The sequence below is a fragment of the Dryobates pubescens genome, chromosome 6 (genome assembly GCF_014839835.1).
Source record: "Dryobates pubescens isolate bDryPub1 chromosome 6, bDryPub1.pri, whole genome shotgun sequence".
Taxonomy (NCBI): domain Eukaryota; kingdom Metazoa; phylum Chordata; class Aves; order Piciformes; family Picidae; genus Dryobates; species Dryobates pubescens.
Window position 1 is genome coordinate 25,246,569 of NC_071617.1, and position 19,846 is coordinate 25,266,414.

General features: G+C 39.4%; 1 protein-coding gene across 1 annotated transcript in view; it reads right to left on the minus strand.

Annotated features, from left to right (window-relative positions):
- PRKN (parkin RBR E3 ubiquitin protein ligase) overlaps positions 1-19,846 on the minus strand; it is a 739,568-nt gene that overhangs the window by 523,163 nt on the left and 196,559 nt on the right. The gene's annotated exons all lie outside the window — the stretch shown is intronic.

The window sequence follows — 19,846 nt, forward strand, 5'->3', positions numbered from 1 at the left end:
GCAATTTTCAATCTAAATCTGGCTTTAGATGTAGGCTTTCCAAAGATGAATTAGAGTAGTCTTGTGGAATATTTCATGACCCCTACAGTCTATGATGACAAAAAAATAAAAGGGGGGATTGCTAAGCATTTTAGCCCAAGAATTCTCACATATAAGTACTTTCCCAGTTCTCATCAGAGGTGATTGTTAAATAGCCTTTCCAGATCTCATGCCTTAGAAAACAGAAGGCTGACAGGTTTATCCATGATAAATTAGGATAGAATTCACATTTCATTCGGCATTTTCCTAATACAGAACAGGAAAGCAAAATATTATCTCAGAACAAGAATTTACAGAGATTTTAAATAACTTATCACTAAGGAAGGGCTTTCAAGCAAGACTTGTATTGACCTTTCCACAGGACACCTTGAAAAAAACTTTATTCTTTTTGTGTGATAAGTCCTGGAGATCCAGAGCTAGTTCTGCAGCATCATGAGTGAACCATGTAGAAACATTGTTTGTACACATAAAGTTTAAATTTCACTAAAGAAAATAACCTTCTAACTCTTTGCAGAATCATTAAGTTGGCCATATCTGCCCTGAAATGTCAAGATACACTGCTAATTACATTTGGGAGGAACTGAAAAATAATTCAGAAGCATTTGTCTCAGTATCCACAGTATATTGAAAATCACATTTGCTGTTACTGCATGCACTTTTAACTGCAAAAGATTCCTTTGCACATATTTTAATGTTGTTTATACTGTTGTTATTATCCCATTCTGTTTCTTCTATTGCATTTTATCTATTGGTCTTATTTCTGTTCAGTCATTTTCCTCCATTCTCTTGTGTTATTCCTCAGTATTTCCCTCTGCATCTTTTCTCTTACATGCAGTGCAGCTCTAAAAACCAAAAACTCTAGTCATTTTTTAAAAATTGAATTTTTGATAATACTTTTTCTAGTTAGTAAAGCAGTAATCGGTACAAAATCTTCAGAACAAGGTCGCTGCAGTCTATTATTCAAACAAAGCAGTTACTGGATTTCAACTTTAAAACACTATATTGACATTAAAGGTGGGGGTTTTTTTACAACTTGTTGCCTGTAACATTTAAACAAGATCCATTTAAACAGCTTAATAAACTCATTCATTAACACAGACTCCAAAACACTCTAAAACTTCTCCAACTAAGAATATTGCATATCATTAAAGAATTTAATAACCTAGATAAATGAGGAGCTCAGAAGTGATTTGCGCAGTTACAAATAGGAAGGGGAATATGTATGTAAAAACGCACAATCTGGGAAACCCCTAATCAAATGTCAGCCTGTTAAACCACGAGTTAATGAGCATCTCTTCTGTCAAGGCTGCTTGCTAGAGCTGCCCCTGTTCTGCTCTTTATTTTTCTCGCCATTTACTACCTTATCAGTTTGTGTCTTTTTCAGTTCACATCGGTTTTCTGATTCAGTTCACAGCTTGATGTTGTGATCCAGACAGATGGAGGGGATGATGCAGAAGAGAATAAGAGGGGTGGCAAGAGCTGCTTAAACCAAACACCCCTGCAAACCCACATCTTTTTTCAACCCCTCTGTGGTGGTTGAGAGAAGACCCAGCTCTCCCTCCCCCAAAAAGAAAGAAACCACAGCTAGCTCAGTCAGAGAAGCAAAGGAATGCTATATTTACAAGCAATATGGAATGCAGGTTGTATATACGCAATATATACAGAAATATACAGCAAAGAAAATAATCATAACAAAACTCCGTCCTCCGGACAGAGCAGGGTTCCCCCTCTGTACCCCCCTCTCTCCCCCTGCCTCCCTGTTTTTTTCCCAAAAAGGGTTAGAGAGAGAAAAGGTAGTTATTAAGGAGGAAATTCTCTGTTAGGCTTCAAAGCGCATGCAGGATTAGTTCTTATCTGCTATTCAAGGCCAAACTCCGGCTAGTTGCTCAGAAGCAGACAGGCTGGAAAGGCAGAACAGAGTGGAACTGAGAAAGATTCCAACTGAACTAAAACTTAAAGTTGCATTCTACCAATGAAATTCATTTAGACCTATCTTTGTTTTCAAACTATTCAGCCAGAGTGTTCCAACACTGTTCCTTTCTTAAAGGCACAGCCTCAAATGGTCACACCCTCTTGCCCAATTCTGACTGGATCACATGCATCTGATGTACACGTTTAGATTCATAGTTTAATATGATTGATCTTTGAAAAGTATAGCTTCTGGCTGAAGGATATGTGCTGTGCTTAGAAACAAAGGAATGTGTCAAATAATGTCAAAACCAGCATGGCTCAAAAAAAAGTTGTAGCATTTGTACTTTGGGCAATTATACACCCCTAGGGCCACAGCAATACTGTGTTCCTAGATTGTATGTGATAAAAAGTTTCCATTTTTAGAGTCGGTGAACATGTTGTAACTCAGTTTTCTTGCATCTCTACTGAAAACAAGAACAAACTTTGGAACACTGAATGCCACCACTACCGATAATAATAAGTAGGTCACAGACACAGGAAAGCTTAGTTAACAGATTCCATGATAACTTTTCAAAGATAGCAGCTTGGAAAAAACTCCCAACATCCTTTGATTTGTATGCTGACTATATTTGTTACTGAAGTCACTGAGCACTAATAAGCATGGAATCCCAAACCATCAGTTTTGTAATGCTATTTCTGAGTACATCTGATTTGAATTTGGCTTGTGGTTAAAGGAGGAAAGTACTTCTTAACCTTTGCAAGAAAAGTGAGAAGACAATACAAGAACAACAAAAAAAAAAAAGGGTTTTTTGATCATATCTTCAATGTGAAGAGGCCTGGATGACAATATGAATGAGTAGTTCCCAGAATTAGGGTGATTAATTCTTTTCAGTAAACTACATTTTGTAGATGGTAGCTGGCCAGTTCTGCAGATATTTTCTCTGAGAAAAAAGGTAGAATGCAAACAATTCCTGTAAATGTTAAGGTTTTGCCTTAGGTTACTATTGTAAAACAAATCTAAGATACAATTGTTTATGTCAATGTCACTTTCAATTTCTTCATGCATTTATTTTATGCTTCAGGAAACATTTATTTTGAACACATCTATTAATGATTCTAGAGATATTGTCTTGTCTTATCTGTTGATCCAAATTAATGCCTGTGATCCATATCCTAGAGGGAAATACCACAATTTTATGTATTGTAGATTATGAAGTCTCTCCTTCCACTGAATTCTCAAGTTGAATTTCACAAGGTTGAAGCAGCATATCCTGAGAGAATAACACAATACAGAATCATAGAATGGTTTGGGTTGGAAGGGACCTCCAAAGATCATCTAGTCTGCCCCCCCTGCAGTAAGCAAGGACACCCTCCACTAGATCAGGTTGCTCATAGCCTTGTCAAGCCTGACCTTGAATATCTCTACACAATGATCTTGAAGGTCTCTCCCAACCTGGTCTATTCTATTCTATTCTGTTCTATTCTATTCTATTCTATTCTATTCTATTCCATTCTATTCTATTCTATTCTAACTACTTCCTTGGGCAACCTGTTCCATTGCCCTCATGATAAAGAACTTGTTCCTAACATCCAATCTAAATCTTCTCTTCTCTAACTTAAAACCATTGTCCCTCACCCCACCACTACAGGTTTTTGTAAATAGTTCCTCACCAGCCTTCTTGTAGGCCCCGTTCAGGTATCAGAAGGCTGCTATTAGAACTCCCCAAAACTACCGCATTTCCCTCACCCTGTCCTCGTACAAGTGGTGTTCCAGCCTTCTGACCGTTGTTCTGGCCCTCCATTGGACCTACTTCATGAGAAGGGCCTTCTTCCTGTGTTGAGGGCTGCAGAGCTGGATGCAGTACTCCAGGTGAGGTCTTAACAGAGCAGAGTAAAGTGGCAGAATCTCTGCTGGCCATGCTTCTTTTGATGCAGCCTAGGATGTAATTGGCCTTCTGGGCTGCAATGCACACTGTTGGCTCATGTCTAGCTTCTCATCTATCAGCAGCCCCAAATCATCATCCTCCCCAAATGATCATGCTCTTAATTTCATCATCCCCCAGCTTGTATTGATATTGAAGATTGCTCTCACCTACCTGCAGGACTGTTATGAATTTATGGTTATTAATACTTAATTGGCAGATTGATTAATAAAAACATTAATAACTTTAGTAATTAAAAAAATCTAGTGGAAAATATCAATAAAACCTATTTACTGGTTTGAAATATTTGGTTGTGGAACAGATACCACACCAGAAGGAACATCTAACAATTTAAACAATATTAGCAAAAGAAACCAGAAACAACAAACAGGCTGGATGTTAGGAGGAAGTTCTACATAGAGAGAGTGATTGCCCATTGGAATGGGCTGCCCGGGGAGGTGGTGGAGTCACCATCATTGGAGGTGTTCAGGAGGAGACTTGATAGGGTGCTTGGTTGCATGGTTTAGTTGATTAGGTGGGTTGGATTAGTTGATAGGTTGGACGCGATGATCTTGAAGGTCTCTTCCAGCCTGGTCTGGTCTGGTCTAGTCTAGTCTAGTCTACTCTAAATTTAAACTGTAAATAAAATGAAATAAAAAGAACACCAGCAGCATGCCGGCTTTGCCCACAATGGGGAGGAAATCTAGAATTCTCTAGAGCAACAGAGCTTTTAACAGATGCTTATAAAAATCAAACTTCATAGACTACTCACTGCAAATCACTTCTGTCCAGTACATTCAGTCACAATGTTTATAATCCACAGGTCATGGTACCATGCGTCGTGTGCAGGGATTTAAACAAAACCAAAACGGTATCAAACAGGTGAAAGCTGCAGGAATACAGTTTCACTTTCTGTTGGCTTCTGCAGCTTGTTGCTGAGGCACATACAGGGTTTATGTCTGAAGGCTTTATGGCTGAAGGCTTTGTAGAAAAGTGGTTGCTGCTGAGGCTTGCAGGGCTTGTCAGCTTTGTAGCTTTGCTGGTTTTGGAGAGGTTCTTCCAGCTGCAATCTTCACAGTGGTTCTTGTTTCTTCTTCCAATAAAACAAAATTGTCCCTGGGTCTTGGCTTCTCCAGGGTTTATCTCTCGGCCAGGCAAGACACATCTGTCAGCTCTTGGGCTTTAGAATGCGTTACTGCGAGGGGCACTGGCAGTCTTTCTGGGTAAACTGAGGCACAGTTCAGATTCCAAATTGCACATGAGGCTTGTCTTTTTGGGCTTGTAGGGTTATGGCTTGTGGCTTCTCTCCCAGATCTTGGACAAGGCAAGGGAAGGAACTCGCTCTTTGGGCTAGTATTCATAGATTTTTCCAAGGCCATGATGGCCACTGACAACAAAGATTAAGAGACAGAAACCTGATCTTTAACCTATAGAATCAGTTTTCTCCAAATGTGGCCAAAGGCACATGTACCTGCCCCCCTTGGACCCCAGGGCATGTTTACACAAGCCTGGGCAATGTGGGAAATCTCCTGAAAAACCAGACCTCCTGGCTCCTGCTCCATTGTCTGGTTCAGGGCATTTTTGAGGCTTTGTCCCTTCAGGACAAGGACCTTAAACTTTGCCTTATTGAATCTCATGAACAATATCTTTTGATATTGCCAGCTGAAGGCTAACTAGAAAGTCACTTTGCTTATGAAGAGTGAAAAGATGACCGTGTTTGACTCTGAAATCCTATTGTTTCCTCCTGTTTGATATCTTCTTGAAAACATATTTTTATGGTAACATTAATAACGAAAGATGTGTTCTCCATCTAACAAGTGCATAGCCCACTAGAAAAGTCATATTGTCTGAAGTGTAGTACATTTTATTTTGAGATGTTTTGTTTAAAGAACCAGTAGACCAAAGAACAGTTTTAATTCAAAGTTTTGGATTTAGATGTAAAAAAAGAAAAAAAGCTAATTTTGGAATTTCACTATGTGTTAACTACCAGATGGATATTTCAGTGGGTTTTATTGTCTACAAAATTTAAAAAGCAATTCTTCACTCTCCACTACCTAAGATCCAGGTCAGACTTTTCCAAATATCTGAAGAGCCACAGCTTTGCTCTTGATCCTGGGAGCCTGAAGATTGGAAGCCATAACATTTTGCCTAATTGCTGCCTATTTAGATTAAGCAGATAGTAGGTGCCACTAAGTAAGTAATTCACACAATGTAAATGCTCATGAAAATGTGTTTTAAACTTCTAAGAGTAATCAATAAGAAACAAAATGTTGGCTTTCCAGTTGGGCTTTTTCTTAACTGTGCTGCATTTCCATATCAGATAGGAAAATAAGGGGACCATTTTTGTCTCATTAAACAGCAGAATGAATGAAACAGTAAGAATGATCTCTGGAGTACCAATAGCACAATAAATCGCTTCAAACGAAGAGAACCCATGTAAAAGTGCAGATGACACACCAACTTTATTGGAGAACTGAAGAGAGTGTAAAGAGACATTCAAGTTGACCTTCTAAAGAAAAAAAGGGGGGAAAAAAGCATATGAAGTTGCCACAAGAGAGAAAAATAAGCCCACCAAACATCACTGTACTATTGCTGTTACAACCAAAGGACAGAGACCAAATCTCAAAAGCAGCAGAAACAGAAAGGAGCTCAATTGCAAGAAAAACACCACTCTTCATTCCCTGATCACAGACCAATGACTCAAAAATGCAGTAAGAAACCAATAACAACAAAAAATCCCCAAAATATTAACAAACTTGAAAATAGAGATAACCTAAAATAAACCAGTATTAACATTCTGATTATCCATGATGGGAAGCAAGATTTTCAAGACTTAACATCTTTTATTTTAGCAGCTGATACAGAAAGAAAAAAACAAATAAGCTTGTGGGCTCAGAAACTCTTTCACGTGTCATGGCAAAGGGAAATCTGAAGCGAAAATTAACCATTGCTAAAGTAATGAAGCAAATCAGCACCCTGATCCAGTGTTGCTATCCACTTGTGTGAATGTCATCTGCTGAGTGGCAGTGCATTCAATATTGCTCCACATGGGACAAGGGAAAAAAGGCAGTGCACCACTGGGCCTAAATTACACAAACCGCTTAGTAGTTAAATTGCAGCAATCAGAAACTACTTGCTATTTTATGATGCTGCAGAATAAATCTACAGTTGACACCACTTCACTTTTCAAGATTTTCAGAGTTCTACACTATTGTCTTGGTTAGTATTCAGAATATTTTGTGTGCTAAGCAACACCTGGAAGTAGAAGGGAAGGTAGACATGTTATCAAAGGTACAACATATTCAAATAAATATAATGAAAAGGCAGAAATCCATTTAGTTAGCAGAATATTTTACCCTCAATTTTATAATCTTTTACTATTCAATACTTGCAGTAGTTTAAATATTGACCATTCCAAAGAACAAGAATAAAAGGGAAAACACAAAAAAGATGCTGTGAAAAAGGATTTGTTGCTTTCTAAATCTGAAGCCTGGTATCATTTTAGAGCCTCTGATTAGACTTCCAAAGACAGATGATTGCACCAAATGCCAGGAGTGAATGGGAGTTTTTAGTTCAACAGGCTACAGTGAAGCTGAAAGTAACCAGATAGAATAGACTAGAATAGAATAGAATAAACCAGGTTGGAAGAAACCTTCAAGATCATCACGTCCAACCCATCAACCAATTCAACCCACCTAAACAACTAAACCATGGCACCAAGCACCCTATCAAGTCTCCTCCTGAACACCTCCAGTGATGGTGACTCCATCACCTCCCTGGGCAGTACATTCCAATGGGCAATCACTCTGTATAGAACTTCTTCCCAAATGAATGATGTAAATCATTACACTTGTAACACAACAAGCTTCAAACACCACTGGATGGAGGACAGGCCTTTGGCAAATTAAGATGTTGGAATATAATTAATTGCCTTGTTTTAACAGAAAATGGAACCACATACTACCAAAGTATTTTTAAAGTAAGGATAGGATAATCTTAATGTAATACAATGGTTAAAACTTCTTTCTGTAATGACAGTTAATGAAGATGGATACAAAGAATAGCAATATAAATATATCATTTCCCAGGTAAACTACATTCTTTGTACCATCATTATGTCTTCTCCTCCCCATCATCTTTAAATTCTCATCTGTGTTTTTGTATCCTTTTAATTTTATCCTATTAGCAAGTCCAGGGATAATTGAAGAGTGACAAGTCTTGAACTATTTATTTAGTTAAGACTAACTTTGGAATAACTCTGGAACAAAATCTGAGAATTCTGTTACTTACAATATCTTTGCAAGGAGATGTTGTATTTTAAGGGTTAACAGATGGACCCTTGGTGGAATCCAGCCCCGGGGAAGTCACCCCCTTTCCTGCCTATCCTCTATTTAAAGGGTGCAGAAAGGTCTGGCCCTTGCTTTATTGCCTTTAATATTCCTGCCTGGTAGGGAGCTGCTGCCACATGGTCAGGCCTACCTCCACGTCTTTGGGCCCACATCCAGGGAATCCAACCTTTGGTGTTGTATATATCTGTATATATTCTTTCCCTCAATATCTCTTTATATTCCTTTTCCCTATATACCTTTTAACTTTTGTTAAAATTACTTTCTTAACTTCCAATTTTGTGCAAGTACTTTGTGTTTACCCCTTTACTTCCCCTGCCTATTTTTTAACCTGAGCAGGGAGAGGGAGTGGGAAGTGGGGAGCAATCTAAATTCTGGCCTGTGGAGTTTTTGCCCTGAAAACTTAAACAGTGACAGACTAAATCGTCTCTCCTGATGTGACTCAACAAAGATAAAATCACCTTTGCTGCTGGCCCACACAATGGACTTGGGGCCACTGCCATTGATACTTTCGGGAATATGCGTAAGAGAAGATCATCCCCATCAGGTACCCTGGAAAGGGAGGATGCTGAGACAATGGATTCACCACCTGGCCCCTGATGTGTATTGGTTGTGTGGTCAGGTAAATGGAGAAGGAGAAGGCCTTCCCCCCCACCTTCCTCCAGACCCCTGTCCAAACACAAAGGAATACATAGGAAGATTTCCTAGGGAACAATACCCAGACATTTATCTAAGGACTATTTCCTGGGGGACAATAGTTGGACACATACCAAAGGACTAAAAACTGTATAAAAAGACCTGAGCAACCACTGGCTCTGAAGAAGAAGACAGGAGAAGGACAATGCCGCTGAGAAGAAAAACATGAGAGAAGGAAAAGCCCTGGGCAATGCTGCTCTGAAGAAAAATGGAGAGAATACCAGGAGAGAAAAAAATGACAGAGACATCACCATGGAGCCTGGAAGAAGCAGACTAAGAGGAACCCTCTCTCCGTGTCCTAAGTTCTGCCTGCTGCAACTCATGGAGCTGAAGAGGCTGCTCAGAGGACCACATCTCTTCTACAGTCAAAGCTACAGCACCCTTCCTCTACAGACCCAGCACCTCCTCTACAGACCTTTCCTCCACAGACTCAAACTGTCTTGAGGGGTGTGGTAATATAATTCCTTTCCTCTTCTCTCTCCCTCTTCTCTCTCTCCCTCTCTATTTTCTCTCTCTCCACTTCTGATCCATCCACTTTATTTATGTAATAAATAGTCTAGTTGTTGATATTTTGGCCTCGTTTGTGCCTCTAATTTCATAGCATGGGAATATTCAAAAGAACTGAGTCTCTTTCCTTCTCTGGACTGAGACAATGATGCTTATACAAAACTGTGGCACTTAGATGGGAGCCACTGAAGAGATACCTGACCTGTTGGATTCCTTTAGAGGTGGTGAGATCTTGTGCTACTTCACCGGGCATTGTAAAGATCATATCCTTGAAATTAAGATAATCAGAAAACTTCACAATGAAAGTTCCTTTCAAACGCAGGTACACAGGTATATAATTTTCAGTTGCAAGTGCAATTTTGTGGGGCTTTGCACCCCAAATACCAATATAAGAAAGAGATTATATCATTTTCATGATGCTATTTATTGCAGAAACCCACCAGCCCATTCACTGCTCTCCTGGGCAACAGGAATTAAAGGCACATTATTAAAAATCAGTGACTCCACTGCAACTCAGGATTATCTCTGCCAATAACTCCTGGATTGTGGGATTTAAGACAGGATGAAATGCACACAATGTTAAATTAACCTCACATAGGATATGGAAACATGATGATTGCTCATTGCTACTAATTTTTCATGTTACACACATAAAATATGCTAGAAACTGAGAAGATCCTCAGATTTTCTCCTTTTGAAAAGATAATCACAATTTACATAAAAGACAAACATTTGGAATTACAGTGTATTTGCTGAATTACCCTCTAAATTAGAAATTAACTCTTAAGTTAGAAATTAATTCAGGATATATTTTTTCAAGTCTCTTCCATCTGGAATTTTTGCTAGGCAAAAATTCTCTTTGGAGGATATTTCTGGTTCATAATGTCAATAATAAGAAATACATTAATAGCAGCTACAGTTTCGGTAATACACTAGAAAATGTATCTGATTGTTTCTGTCAAATTAGTGCCTTTGTGGTGTAGGATGACAAGCTAACTATAGGAGAGAATAAGCAAAGGATTTCTAAGTGGGTTTCATGTTAATTCGGGTTAGCTACCAGGTGCCTCCTAACTTAGCATCATACCTCAGCTCAAAATGCAGGATAATGCATTTTGATATATTTTTAATTAATAACCACCGTAATTTTATGTAAATCATTTACATGTGTCTCACTCCATATGAATTACATGCATGGACCCCTTCCTTACCAAAAACTACCACAAAACTACCACAAATATTTCCCAAATATTTCCATGATGGTTTGTCAATGGACCAAATTGCTGCAATTCTAATTTTCATCTTAAAGTTTGCAGAGCCTTGCTGGGCTGCCTAGAGTATTTCCTAAAGAGCAGGACTGCAAGGGTAGAAAAGAACAGACTAATTCCTAGTCACATCTTGCCCTGAAAGCACAGATTTTTTGCATTTACATGTTGCTAAGGAAAATTTTCTTTTTTTTCTGTATCACAGAAGTCTAAAGATTGGGCTGATTCATATGTTGGCAAAAATCACTTCTATGCTATAAAACAAGAGAAGGGAAGAAAACTCTAAAACCCGTGGATGTGTTTAAATTAGTGTTCCTAGTATGTTCAGTATCTCTTAATTTCAAAACAGACAATCTGTCATTATTCCTTGTTTCTCTCTTACATGGTATGCTTTTTGAAGTACTGATGGTCCTACTAAAACCTCATTTTCACTGAGACATAAGGTAATAAGCTTTTCCTTGTTAAGACTTTTTACAATAAATACAATATATTTTGGACTCATTTTAGGGTCCGATGAAGTGACTCACACACTGATGAATACCCACAAATTTGTGCTAATTTGGCATATTAAAGACTCTCTGAAACTTTCACCCCAAAACACAACAGCATTATATAATAATAATTGCAAAATATAGTAAGACCTAATCTGATGTTATTGTACTGTAAGTACAATACAGGGTTTGTCTCTTACTGTTTGGAAATGTTAGAACAAGAGGCAAAATTACTATTTTTACATCAAAAAATTAAGTTAATGGTTTCCATGAGAAGCTCCTGACCAACAGATCAGGGCCATTCTATAACCTTCCCTGGAGAAACATTTCTGTTCCCCAAAGTTGTCACAATTTTGACTGGATTAGAGCAAACAGTAAGTACAGGAGTAATACTGGTATATCTTGCTATATATTTTCTCTTAGTGTAAGACTGAACATTCTGAAGACATCTGTAAAAACTGCCCCACATGCATGTGTCAGATGAGAAGAAACGTCATGTATACTTTGTAAGGAAAGATAATCATAAAAGTCCTGACGCATTTACCTTACTGTTGCTTTGGATTTCCATGCAGAACATGATATTAAAAGATTGAACGAACTGCTTGCTGTTTACCCTCTAACAGATATGTTTTACATAGTCAATCTATGGGTTAATCCATGCACATTCAAAGTAAGATTGAATTAATTTTTAGCAAAGACAACAATGGAAGTTGGACAAGAGGAAATGTGCATATACAGTGTTTCAGAAGGGAATTTGGGAAATGCACTTCTTCAAAGAGCTCTGAAAGAATTTCTATTTATAGTAAACACTCCACTGTGGAAAGAGAATTTTGATACGAATTTACTGCCTAGTGCATCAAAAGTTTAATAGTTATAAATATTTATTTCAATTACTTCAACCAGTCATTCACAGATGTCTTTTTCATGCTCTATGTCTAGCACCTGGTATACATCCCAACCAAAGAACACTTTGGTCTTCTACTTATCCCAGTGCATCTATCTCTATATCAGTTTGAGCAGCTGCTATGAGAACAGCCATAAGTAAAGCCTAATGGGCATTTCGCATGAAGTTAACTGGGTAACTTGCTAACCCACTAGTATGAACATGGAGAAGAAATCAAATGTTTTCCAGAGTTTTCCCTGATCTTATCTGAAGGCTTGCTTTTAACCTAGCAGTTACTATGCCAGGTGAAAATGGTCTTTGATTTTATTTTTGGGATATGCTTACCAAAATATCCCCACAGGATAAACAAACCTACCGGGCATTGCTGGAAAATATGTGCAGTGCAATATCATGCAGCACTACTACATGTCTTACTGGATTTTACTTTGGTGTAGAGAGGCTAGGAAGGGTTTGCTAGAGGCATAGTTAGGTATGCTACAGCTTACAGATTCTTCACAACCCCTAACAGTAAGATATATGGCATGTCAGAAAACATTCATATATTAATCCTTACACCCAGTGCATGTGGGCAGAGTTTGTTGCCTCTTTCCTTCCTATCCCGTGTAGGGAAAACATATTAACATAAGAAACATGAACACTAAGAAGATATAAAGCATTAAAACTTGTCATTAAAATGAAAGGATCTTTTGTTTTTAGAGATATGTTTGATTTTTCAAAAAATATCTAGCATAAATGACAAACATGACACAAACGTGAATCCAGACTCACTGCGCTAAATAACCAACCTCTACGTTAAAAGTACCGCTATAAAAGGGAGGTGAGAAAGCCTGGTTGAGTCACAGATGAAAGATGTTTTTGAACATCAGAACAAGACAGTAATGACCCATAAAAAGATAAAGGAAAAGTGCTTTAAGAGCATGCTTTTATCCTTACCTGGAAAACAATCTTCAATTTACCCCTGAGGCCATTTAATTTTAAGATAGAAATCTTCAGTGCTATTGCATCAAGCTATGCTGGAGAAGTTCATTACTCAGATTTAGTTAGGAAAATATGGAATATTAAGACGAATAAGGATCTTGAGAATTAATTTGAAGATTTCTATACCACAGCTTTCTGTCTTCTGCATACATTCAGTTTGCATTGTATCACACACTTTTTATAGGTGTTACAGATAAGTTCTAATTCAAGTTGAACATTTAAAAATATCTGGAATATTCAGAATTTTCATGTGGATGAGAAATTGTGTAATTTGGATTCAGATCAAGATTCAGATTCTGAAAGCATATGCAGGAAGAACGGGAATCTATGAACATTCATGGAAAAGAGACATGTGCTGTGAAATTCAGTGGTGCCAAGCCTTCAAAAATTGTACGTTTTAGTGAAATGCAGGTTTCTTCTGATCTGTCAGGCTATGTCTGCATTACTAAGCAGCGAAGCGAGAAACCTAACTTGCATTACCAAGTAATGCAGACCAAAAGAAGCAGCTCTCCACAGTAAAACAACCTGATAGCCACACTTAAGTCTGGGGGTTAAGGTTTTTGGAGTGGTTGGGAATTTTTGAGCTTCAACTACTTCTAGTCCTGCCTTAATAACTGCACATTCTTTTGTAACTGGGTAGTAGCTGAAGGTCTGAAATTCAGCGCCCTGTTTAGCTTCAGTCCAAAGGCATCTACGTCACTTGCTCTGAGGGTGCTCCATGATGCAAAAAAAACCCCAAAACACGGAAAATTGTCATTGATCAGGAGAACTATTTCAAAATCACACTCCAGTTACAAACTAAAATGTTAATGCAGACACACTCTAATTGTCTGATTCTGAGCCCCCATCAAAAGCACCAGCAGACACATTTCAGAGTATCTGAAGGGGAAGCACTACTGTTAATTAAAGGCAATACTTGTTACTAAAATTGATGCCCACAACAACTGACTAGTCAGGCTTTTCTGCAGTGATTTGCTGTAAGTTACATTTGCCCAGGTTTACAGAAACTGAAAGAAATTATGAAGTTACCATAGAATGGCTAAATGAAGATTGTGTGAAGGAGTAAATATATGCTGTCTCTCGTGCAGAACTAAAACACTTCTGTTCAAAGGAGTTCTACAGGTTTTACAACAATTATTAGCTATTTATTTATACCCACCGTAGTGGTTTCTCTGGAGTATGAGACCTGGTTTGCTCAGCTAGCTCCACTAAATCTATTATTAAAAAAAAATAAAAGCTATCATTTTTAAAGCAATTGCTTTGTAAATAGTTGTGCCAAGAAAGCATAAAAACTCATGTGAACTTTCCTTAGCAACGGGAATTAAGCTTTGTAGGTATTTGCCTTGGAAATCATATCTTAGAGCTGAACAAACAGTACAGTACAGACACATTTTAAAGCTGTAAACCACACAGTAAAGGGAAGAAAACAAAAAGACAAAGCCAGTGACTGTCAGACTTCAATAAAAAAAAGCAAACTATCAGCACAGCTTTCAGCTGTTTGTGATGATTGTCATGTCAGAACACAGCAAGTGTCATCCCTGTCTTTTAGCATGTGTTTTATCAGAGTGGATGGATACCCCAATGGGTAAGATGCAATCCTTACCCTCACAGCACCTCTTTGTGTTAATTATTGTCTGACGGTGTGAGAATGCTTTCTGACTTCAGCCAGAGAGCAGGGAATTTTCATGTTGCTGGCAAGTAAGAGCCAATGCTGCTCTCATCCCTGCAAGGGTCAACATTGTAATTTATGGCACAGATGTTACAAATTCAGCTTCCTAAAACTCTTTGATCTTGTCCAGCTTCAGCTTAAGTCCCCCTCGTAAAGTGACTGAAAACCTGCATGCCAATGACAAGGACAAAGTAATTTGTTTTTCTTTTGTTTTATCCTCCTCACCTTGAGTCAGAAAAACTCTGAAGTGAATTCAGTAACAGTATGTGCATGTTCAGAAGCACACAATTTAAGAGTGATGAGGAACTTATATTCACATTCTTTTATCAGTGCCTGCTTCAGTGATGTTACAGTACTCTGACTTCAATTAACAGGATATAAAATGGAAACCCTTACAAGTATAAAATAAATTGTCCTCCTTCCTTCAAACAAGCTGCTACTGGAAGTGAAAAGAGGCAGGGGAAACATAGATGGACTGGTTTGAGCGGATAAGGAGTGTCATAGATCTGGGAGATCTCCTGTGTTTCTACCAAGGGAAGGAAGAGTAAGATGTTTGTGTAAGTTAAGTGCAAGGAACAGAGATAGAAATCTTCAGATTTAAATAAATATAAGTAAATAAAATATTTCAATTTTTATGTCTGTTTGGAAATGTTTGGGGTTTTAAATTCAGGTAGCGGACCAAAATTTCCATTTCCTTGGGTGCTCATACCAGTCATACTCCAGAGCATCCATATCTGTCACAACTTAGGTAAATTTGCACCTCTAAGAATTCCTCTACTTTGACTTTTTCTTTTAAGTTGAAAAATAAAATCTATGCAATCATTTTAATATAGCCAACTCACAAAGAAAATAATGTTTTCAATACTATTACATTGACATGAAATTGCCAATTACTGCTTTAATTTGTCCTGAGAAAGGGAAGGAGCAACAAATAAGGCCAAAGGATGCAGTGATTTCTGCAAATAATGAGCATTGCTCAGGTTTGTCACAAGGCACCACCAGTTCAATATGGCTTTCTAGATATGGTAGGATGTGACTTTCACAAGAAACAAGCAGAATTAGAGATACCTCCATTGTGCTGAAGTTGCATCTCTCAGATCCTATCACTGCTTCAGCTTCTTCTGGAAAGGTAGCACCCAAGGTGCACTCTTACACTGGTGAATGCAAGCTGGTTTAGGGCACATTTTGAAAGAGGTTGAAGGTATCTGATCAGGCATAGCTAGAAGGATCAAGGTGCAGCTTAGTTACTGTAGATGCTGACTTTATCTGGCATCCTATGAAAAACTCAAAAATTTAGATGACTGGGAGATGATGACTGTTTTCAGTCTAGAATACTTAAGACTGCAATTTATTTGCTTTCATGGTAAGAAGGGTGCATGATGCAAACAAAGCTTTCCTTAGTCTTTTGTGATCTACCTTTGGGTTTTGTTTATTTTTAGTTTTTCTGCTACTTCACAGAAAAACAGAATCACAGAATATATTTGTTTGGAAGAGACCTTCAAGATCATCCAGTCCAACCTTTGACCCAGCACTGAAGGGTCAACACTAAACTATATCCTTAAGCACCAGGTCTACATGCCATTTAAACATCAGGGATGGTGACTCCACCACTGTCCCAGGCAGATCATTCCAATCTTTGATAACCCTTTCAATGAAGAAAAATTTCCTAATAGCCATCCTAAACCTTCCCTGGTGCAGCCTGTATCCATTTTCTCTAGCGCAGTTGCTTGTCACCAGAGAGAAGAGGCTGTCCCCCTCCTCACTCTAACCTCCCTTCAGGTAGTTGTAGAGAGCCGTAAGGTCTCCCTTCAGCCTCTTCTCCAGACTGAACAACCTCAGCTCCCTCAGCCCCTCCTCACAGGCCACGTGCTCCAGGTCTTTCATGACCCTTGCTGCCATTCTCTGAGCACCTCAGTGACCTTCTTATAGCAAGGGACCCAGACCTGAACCCAATACTCACCAGTGCCAAGTACACAAGGATGATCACCTCCCTGTTCCTACTGGCCACTGTTTCTAACAGAAGCCAGGGTGCCATTAGCTTTCTTTGCCACCTGAGCACACTGCTGAATCATATTCAGTTGATTATCAACAATACCCCCAGGTCCCTCTCCAAGTTGCAGCTTTCCAACCACACTTCCCCAAGTCCATAGTTTACCATGGGGTTGTTGCAACCAAGTACAGGACCCAGCACTTATACTTGTGAAGCTCGTACAGTAAACCTTGGCCCATTGGTCTAGCCTGTCCAGATCCCACTGCAAAGCTTCCCTACCCTCTAGCAGATTGACACACCCACCCAGCTTGGTGTCATCTGTAAACTTACTGGAGTACTCAATTCCCTCATCCAGACCATTAATAAAGATATTAAAGAGGACAGGCCCCAGTACTGAACCCTGGGGGATACTGGGTTCCAGACAGATTTAGCTCTATTCACCACCACTCTTTGGGCCCCACCACCTAGCCAGTTTTGTATCCAATGCAGAGTGTACTTATCCAAGTCTTGGGCCATGAGTTTCTGAAGGAGAATGTTGTGGATGACAATGTCAAAGGCTTTACTAAAGTCCAAGTAGACAGTGTCTACAGCCCTTCCCTCATCCACTAGGTGGGTCACCTTGTTTTAGAAGGAGATCAGGTTCATCAGGCAGAGCCTGCCTTTCATAAACCCATGCTGACTGGGCCTGATCACCTGGTTGTCTTGTATGTGTAAGTTTAGGCTCGAGATGAGGAGGAAGTTCTTCACTGAGAGAGTCATTCGTCATTAGAATGGGCTGCCCAGGGAGGTGGTGGAGTCACTGTTCCTGGATGTGTTCAAGAGGGGACTGGACATGGGACTTGGTGCCATGGTCTAGTCATGAGGTCTGTGGTGACAGGTTGGACTTGATGATCTTTGAGGTCTCTTCCAACCTTGGTGATACTGTGATACTGTGAAAGTGTTTCACTATCCTGTGTTGACAATGCACAAACCCCAAATTCACTTTAAAGACACAATGACATAGTTTAATATAGAAATGGAGTCGTCAGTTTTGCTACAGCTTTCTTTACAATAAAACAACAATTTGATTTTGTAAACATAGACTAGATAGATAACCAGTCATTGTGAGGTCATTTAATCCTGGAAGAATTTACTCAGTATCAGTGTATGATTGGAAATTATGAAGATGTCAAAGCTCCTGCAATTGCTAAACAATTGCTACTCATCCACAGTACACATCTAGGATACACTGCATACAGTATCTCTACTGCAAAACCATTTTTTTCTCTTTTTTTCGGAATGGTCCTTATCCACTAGTAGCAAACACACCAGAACTGTTTTGGGGTCCGGCAGCCATATCCTCTGCCACACTACTAAGCACACGTGCAATCTCTTGCCTGGCCAACAAGTCACATACTTCATTTAGGATAACCTGTCTTCTGATGTGATCAGCAGTCCCTTGACCACAGATGCACTTTGAACACAGGCATGCATCTGATCACAAGGCAGCAGAGGTTTGCCAGAACGTGCTTCCCTCCACACAGAATTACATACTCCCACACAACACCACCACTCCCTCCACAGAGTTCAAGCGTCTCTGCCTTAAATTATGTAGAAGAGCCTAGTGTCATGCTTAGCGAGCATGAACACAGCTTTGTGGTCACTTGTGAACTTGGACATTGTTCATGATCACCTGTGCATATATGTAATATATTAACACAACTCTTTAAAAGGAACAGGTAAAAATTACTGCAAAATTAAGATAAGTGGCATGACAAATATTAATGAAGCATAACTATACTGATTTTATCTGTTTTTTTCTTTTCTGTTTTAATTAGCAGTAATTTATGTTTCTATTGCCACTTTTTAATATACAAAATTGTTGCTGTTTATTACATATAAAGACACAGCCACAAAACACTCATAAAAATAGTGGAATTTTGCTCTATAAAGCTTTATGTATAAAAACCTTCCAAAAATCCTGAAAAATCATGGAGAGTCTGCAGGGGGTCAGTGTTCTTAAAGATAAGACTACAATCTTTGCAAACCTGTGCTGTCATTTTCTGACAATAATAACCAGTGACAATTCCCTCAGTGTACTTGAGGGGAAAAAACACAAAATAAAACAAACAAACCAACCAACCAAACCAAAACCCCCAAACCAAGCACAGATAAAAAGTGTATTTTCCAAATTATGCTCTAAACCTTTTAAAAAATATCATTCAATGTTTGTATTAGTCATAATGCAGCAATACTTCAGGAGCAGTGGGACAACAGAGACCTTGTGGGAGGAGAAGTCCTCTGTCAGCCTCTTCCAGCCAGGATATATGAAGAACAAAAATGCACACAGACCAGATTACAGTATCAGTATCACCAATGTTGGAAGAGACCTCGAGGGTCATCGACTCCAACCTATCTCCGCAGACCTCATGACTAGACCATGGCACCAAGTACCACGTCCAATCTCCTCTTGAACACCTCCAGGGATGGGGTCTCCACCACCTCCCTGAACAGCACATTCCAATGACAAATGACTCTCTCAGTGGAGATCTTTCTCCTCACCTTGAGCCTAAACTTCCGCTGGTGAAGCTTGAGACTGTGTCCCCTTGTTCTGGTGCTGGTTGCCTGGGAGAAGAGACCAACCCCTTCCTGGCTACAACCACCTTTCAGGTAGTTGTAGAGGGCAATGAGGTCACCCCTGATCCTTCTCTTCTCCAGGCTAAACAATCCCAGCTCCCTCAGCCTCTCCTCATAGGGCTTGTGCTCAAGGCCTCTCACCAGCCTTGTTGCCCTTCTCTGGACACGTTCAAGTGTTTCAATGTCCTTCTTAAACTGAGGGGCCCAGAACTGGACACAGTACTCAAGGTGTGGCCTAACCAGTGCAGAGTACAGGGGCACAATGACCTCCCTGCTCCTGCTGGCCACACTATTCCTAATGCAGGCCAGGATGCCACTGGCCTTCTTCGCCACTTGGGCACACTGCTGGCTCATGTTTAGGCAGCTGTCAATCAGCACCCCCAGGTCTCTGTTTGGGAGCTCTCCAGCCACTCTGACCCCAGCCTGTAGCTCTGCATGGGGTTGCCATGGCCAAAGTGCAGCACCTGGCACTTGGACTTGTTAAATGCCATCCCATTGGACTCTGCCCATCTGTC